The sequence below is a fragment of the Helicoverpa armigera genome, chromosome 1, assembly GCF_030705265.1.
Source record: "Helicoverpa armigera isolate CAAS_96S chromosome 1, ASM3070526v1, whole genome shotgun sequence".
NCBI lineage: Eukaryota > Metazoa > Arthropoda > Insecta > Lepidoptera > Noctuidae > Helicoverpa > Helicoverpa armigera.
The window spans coordinates 7,629,556-7,636,835 of NC_087120.1; positions in this window are offsets into that span (position 1 = coordinate 7,629,556).

The window sequence follows — 7,280 nt, forward strand, 5'->3', positions numbered from 1 at the left end:
TTATGTTTCTTTTGATTTGCTGGCTCCACCAAGAAATGACAAATTGCGAGCGTACATTTTGAAAATCTTGGCAAAACTGCAGGTTTCAAGTACGAACACATGAAGTGGACTCTCTCCGATACGTACATTTTGCCTATTCGTGAACTAATGCAAACATTTCGGTGGAGTCCCGGCTTAGGCCACCACATTAGGCGTGCGCGATCCTCGGGCGTGTGAGCAGCGCGGGCGCTGCGCGTGCGTCGCGAGCGCGTTGCGTGAGCGTCGCGTTTTGCTGCCCTGCGGCATTTGTAGCGCGCTCGCGGCGCGCACGCGCCGCTCTCCTTGACGTTTAACTGCTAAGGCGTTTAGCGGGCGGCGGGGATAGCGGGCGAAGGGGTAAGAACGCAACTCGAGCGCCGCGTGCTCGCCGCGAGCGCGTCGCTTGCACTCTTCACACATGCCGCAGGGCAGCAAAACGCGATGTTCACGCAGGGCGCTCGCGACGCCCGCGCTACTCACACGCCCGAGGATCGCGCACGCCTAATGTGGGGTCAGCCTTACCATAGTGAGTAAGTGAAACTATCCTACCCTATGCGCCTGCTGATGATGATGACTCATTTCATCATCCATCCAGCTATTCCCCAACTATGTTGGTGTTGGCTTCCAGTCGCCGAATCTGTTCGAGTACCAATATTTTGCTTGGAGCGACTACCTCTCTGATCTCTTCAATCCAGTCACATTACAAGACATTATCCATGGTAAGACTGACAGACTTTCTGGCTTCTGATTAGTCACAACAGCTGCAGAAAATGTACAAATGACAGCTTTGTCAGACTCAAAGCATATAGACATAGATTATAGCTGTTTCCTGTGAAAATTACTTACGCACTATACGTAATAATTTTCCAAATTGGCTGACTAGATCCAGAGATATTCACAACGTCACAAACTTTACTTCTTTTGTTTAGATAAATGGTCACATCCACAACACAACCTTGATCATTGAATCTATGCGACTGCTAAGTGCTAATCCTAATTATACTGTCACGTGAAAGAATGCACCTACGGGATAAGTAGTATTTTGACGATTCTATATTGCCCACGCAGACGAAGTTGCGGGCAACAGCTAGTTAGTAGTAATTTTCGTAAAATCCCTCTTTAACGCATGTCTTCTCTCCATAAAGAACCTACCTCCCTTCTGGTTTGAAGGAGTTTATAGTTTCTGAGATTTCACAATTAATCAGTGAGTAGCATTTCGCTTTTACCCGGTTGTTACTCGCGTCTCGTGGGAACGACTTCCCGTACCTGGGTAAAATATAGCCGATGTGACACGGGGATAGTGTAGGTAGCTACCTAACAGTGAAAGAATTTTCCAGATCGGTTCAGCAGTCCTAGGTTGTGCACATAAATGTGCACGCAATAAATAAACCAACGGTAACTATTTTGTTTTATTAATGCATAGGTAATGATTTTGCAAACCTAATACACGGCTATCAACTACATACTGGCTCATCAGACAAAGAAAAGATTAATACTATATGGATATTAACACATAAAATATATATAATGTGTATTCATTCTTTGGTCCATATTAAAGCCCAGAAAGATACAGAAAAATACTTATCACAAAAACCACTCTTGACTGTAATGTTAAGGATTTTGTGTGCGTGGAGTTGCAAATAATATAAGACAGAATATTTCTGAATAATGTCATCAGCCATCTTACTAGACAAACACTCTCAAACAATAGCAATTTAATTGTATTTACGACCTATCATCTCCACGAATTATTGTTTTAGTCCATGTCCTCTAGATGGCGTTGTACAATCACTAACGTTTTCTACATCGCGCTATGGTTTCGTTACCAGAGTTGACTTAGTCTAAAGCTCTGAATGTCGAATGCCTTAGAGATACCGTCACTTGAAAAGGCAATTTTTGAAAAGGTCTTCTTTTGAAGGACCTTATAAAACTATAAATGCTGTTAAGCAGTATCCCTTGCTTAATGCAGTTTAGAATGAATAAGATTTTACATGTTGAGAAGGATTTCAATATTTTTTTTTACAGACTAAATCTGAATAAAAAAATAATGTATAATTTTTGCTGCATTTCCCTACTACTCGACAAAGCTATAGATATAGGTACTCAATACATAGAAATATTGTAGTTACCTACTTACATTAAAGGAATTTATTTGGTTCTGCGCGTCATTATTAACCGACTTCCCAAAAAAGGAGGAGGTATGTTTCTTTTTCTATGTATGTACATCGATTACGCCGAGGTTTATAGACCGATTTACGTGATTCTTTTTTGTTCGACGCGGAATAGCTGCCAATTGGTCCCATAGTCATCAAGTCAGGATCTGATAATGGGAACCCTGATAAATCGAGGGCAACCTCCGAAAGTTGTAGGCATACATAGGGTAAAAACTAGACATTCAGGTGCATGCCTGAAAGCACTATTCAACAGTGAAAGTTTGACGCTGGCCTGATGATGGAGACCAGAGAGGGTCGATGGAACTCGACAACTGAATAATGTAAACCACCTCGTGTATGGGCTTATATTATTTGTATTGACGAGACCTTTGCAACAGTGCAGGTTTGGAGCTGACCTGATGATGAAGACCAGAGAAGGTCGAGGGAACTCGACAACTGAATATGTAAAATACCTCGTATTTGGGCTCAAATTATTTGTATTGATGAGAACTTTCTACTATACGGATAGTGGATAAGGGTCGGCGCAGCATGTTTTCTCCTTCCATACTCTTCTATCTGCCGTCATCTCACAAGTAACATTCTTTCTTACCATATCTACTTTCACACAATCCATCCATCGTTTCTTTGGTCATACTCTTCCACTATATCCGTCCACGTTCACTCATCACCTTCTTCACAACATGACTTTCATTCCTCCGCATCACATGCCCATACCATGACAGCCATTATTGAACAGAATTAAATGGGCGTTTGAATTACAAATGCTGTCGAAATGTTTTTTGCCTTAATTGTGAAGAAAATAGCCCTTCAATTCACTTCAAGATAGTTGTTAGATCGACAGTTGACACAGAGCTACACAATGACGATACTAGTGCAGATTACGCTTTTGATGGCTCGAGATATAATAGTGAGGCCGGCGTCCCGTGGGTATTATACCGGGATTGCAGTGCTATTAAGAGATTGGGCGACAAAGGGCTATCATGACAGACACCGCCACAATGGCCACGTTAAAATGAATAGGCTATCACTTTAGACTTCTCCTTACTTTACGGACGCGGTTGGACAATCTTATTACTTTCGTTCGTAGTCAACTAGGAACTCTTATTTTTTGTTAATGTTTGTAATTTATAGATAAGCTAAACGTAGTCAAGAATGACTAACGATAGAATCTGAATTGCTATTTTCCGATCATTATATTCATTAAATATCTCCAAGACAATGATGAAACCTATAAAGGCAGCTGCTAGTAGTAGTACGTACCTACTTGCAACAGAGACCATGTCAAAAGTTTTATTTTATCCCGATTAGTGATTTCGGGGTCGTCAGGGGTCAGGATTATGTAGGTTTACCCCTTCAATTGCCAATCTCACCTGCCCATGCTGAAAAACGGACGAGGCTTTATCCAGCAGTGGACTTTTCAGGGCTGTGAAGTTGATGGTTCTATGAACAAATCTACGTGATATACTCACCTAACATTCCATACTCGAGAACTTATACCTAGTGCTCATCAACGCAAGCAAGTTTCGAGAGCCGTCGGTCATACGATATCAAAAGCTGGCATCACTAATTAACGAGCTTGGCCTACAATCCTTACATAACAAGGGCTTGCGTTTCGCAACACAGAATTAGACAGAGTTATACATTGTAACTCTGTACTCTAGGTAGCTAAACATGCGCTAATTAAATATATCTAATTATTATGGTATGCAATATACCTAGGTATAACTACCATTTTGGAAGAACATAACAGACATGATGGGCAACTAGAATCAAACTTATTTATAATTTTGACGTTCATAAGTGCTTGTAAAGGCCTACATGAAATAAATGATTTGATTTGATTGATTATTATCACAGACACGTGGATAAAAACCAAGTGTGAGGGAGTGAAGCTGATGTATATATGTACCTCTATATATCAATACTGTAGCGACCTATCTTTTTCATGAAAACTCATTGGTCGTTGGTACAGGCCGGCTGGTTCGACAGCTACGTTCTAGAAGGCAAGGCTTGTCAAACCAGTCGGTTTTCGTTCGTAGTGGGAGAAAAGTGTATTCTTTGTTTGTTTTCATGTTAGAATGTTAGATATATACATTATTAGCTTCTGCCAGCGGTTTCACCCGCATCCCGTGGGAACTACTTCCCGTACTGGGATAAAAAATAGCCTATAGCCTTCCTCGATAAATGGGCTATATATCTAACACTGAAAGAAATTTTCTAATCCGACCAGTAGTTCCTGAGATTAGCGCGTTCAAACAAACAAACAAACTCTTCAGCTTTATAATTTTAGTATAGTTAGGTCAAGTACCAAGTATTATATTTTTCCTAACGCCTGTGTTTTTCTCCTACAATACTAACATTTCGTACGTTGTCAGTGGTCGATTTCTTTATAACGTGACAGCAAAGTCAACATGTCCGTTGGCTTGCGGGTAAGCATGGAAATGTGGCCCAGATATGTTCGTTCACCATAACATATCCCGTGCATTGTGCCCTGTCCCGACGTAAACGTAACTCGGAGCGGAACTGACGACATATACGATAGCACAGACGCACTATTGTTTGAGAACGGGCACTAATCAATTTCTATGTTCTGCTTAATTATCTGTCTAAGCACGCGACAGACTGTGATGACATGACGATAACCGGCAGGTATTGTCAAATACTCAGCCATCGCAATCTTCCCGGCCCATTGTGTTCCTATGTGATGCGGCTTAACCACACTTGAATGGATGCAACCTGCATTCACGTGCCCCTTTCAAGCAATGGCTGCCATTGATTGGATTTTACAAAATTGATTGAGTGAACAGAAACGTTACTTGGTTTCATCAGGCTATGAGCAAGCCGATATTAAGTTCCGATTTCAATTTCTCTTCTATGTGAGCTATAGCACCTAACTCCGTTATAAATTAGAGTTTGCAACAGCCGAGTAATTCAAGGTATGAGAGAAAATAAACTTTTTAAAGTTCCTATGTACGTTTACCAGAATAATCTGCGCCGAGTAGTCAGGAATAACTCGCACAAGCTGAAACGTTTTAATTGGCATTGTAATGAAAGTGTGAGTGATTTCATGCATACCCTCGAATATGCGCTGAAATTCTTGTGCTGGCTCCCAATCAACCATTATTGCCAAATTGCCAATGCTGGATTTGCGTAATATTTCGTTCTTACCACCAACTATTATTTGCGTCAATAAATAGTTTTTTTCGTTGATGCAAAATAAAATTAAAGCGTTTATTTTGACGTTCTTAAATAACAGTGAAGCTTCACAATAAGCTTATTTTCGTGATACTTTATTATGCAGCTGTTTACAATATTTTACTCGTTCAACAACGGCAACAGACGCAGTATTCATGTTACAGCATAATTCGTTGAAGGAGACATTAAGGAGCTTTTAGAAGACAATGCAATTTTAATGTAGATTTTTGCTATTGTAGCGACAGCGCTCAGGTTAAGTACGTACATGCATACAAGTAGTTACATATTGTTGCGAGGAAAATACAAAATGTGTTTTTGATAAGAATACCATAAACGATGTTTATGTAGGTATTTATCGCATTATTTGCACGAGTGAGTGCCAACGTTTGTACCAACTGAGTGCCAAATTTCTACCATGAAGTACTTTGTGAAGATACCTAGGATATAGGCAAAGACGAAGGTCTTGACGCAAACAGGTATTATAAGAGAAGGCGTACAAATCACCACTCTTGTTATCCCTTTTAGGGATGATTCCCGTCGCAAAGATTCTCTAAAAGAAAGATAGTGTCAAGCAAAATCTTGTGGTACCAGTTTCAGAGAAACCTAAACTTAAATAGCCCGTAAGTATGAAATACCGCATTCATTTACTTGTTCATTAAACAAAATTAATTATGGATGCTGTAATAACATCATTTAATTATTAAAGTCTGGTATAATAATTCCTTAATTGCACTGTATTGTAGTAGGTACTCTGGCGATATCGGCAATTGCACGGAAATTATAATTAAGTGAGAGCCATAAATTGAGTGGTTCTCCCGGCGCGGCCGTCCCTTGCACGATCGATCGGTTTTCCATGATGATGATGGAATAACGGGAATCGAGGCTTTTACATTAACTCAGAGAGGACGGGGTAGACAGAGTTCATATCTAGGGAACTTCAAAAAAGTAGGATACATAAGTATAGATGTAGGTACCTACCTAACGGCAGTTTTCTTAGTAGTATGCAACAGCAGGAAGCTGCAATATCGACAATGTGTACTTAAAGTTTTTTACATTGATGTTTTGCTGTAGTACCCACAAATATGCGATGTGAAGTCCCTTAGAAATACATAAACCAATTCGGAAGCTGACCGTGGTTAGTGAAGCTCGGTGAACTTTGTCAAGTAATTTCATTAGTAGCATGTAAATGAAATAGTGAGTCACCCTTAGAAGCGGAACATTCTACATATTCCTACAGTAAGATGATTACATGAACAACACATTTGGCTACCTGGAATTCTGTTACATAAGCGTATTTTTATCTTGCGTTTATTTTTATTCATCAGTGGTAATTGCCCGTGAATTCGCTGGTGTTAAAACTATTCACAAACAATGACGTACTTAGGTAGCCAGCAATAGATACAGTTGTTTTTTACCGTTGCGAATTCATGAATAGTTTGGTCAAATTAGACCAGAAAATAGTACTGATGTTACAATAATCTGCACCCCGCAGAGAACTATTGAAAATACCAGCATGAATGAAGTCTAAATTGACCGGATTAAAAACAATTAACAACGAATAGAGAGAATAAATTTTACAAAGTTTGTTTCAAATAAAGTTGTTTAACATTTTAATCTAAGTGGTAGGTAGTCGAGACACTGTGTGTGTTTCAAAGTAGATTTCATGCTTTGTGATTAGTGAGAAAGGGGGTTGGCCTTAAGGTTCTGAAAGGGATAAGCTTAATCATCCCTAACTGAGAACCTAAACCTACTCATTTTTGGGAAGTCGGTAATGAATGAATTTCAGCGTAGAATTCAAGCCCGCCCAAGACAAAACAACATCTCTTTCAAATAATATTTCTCTAGTTATTTCGTGGCCACATAGTTTTACTGACAAGTATTAAAACCCGAATG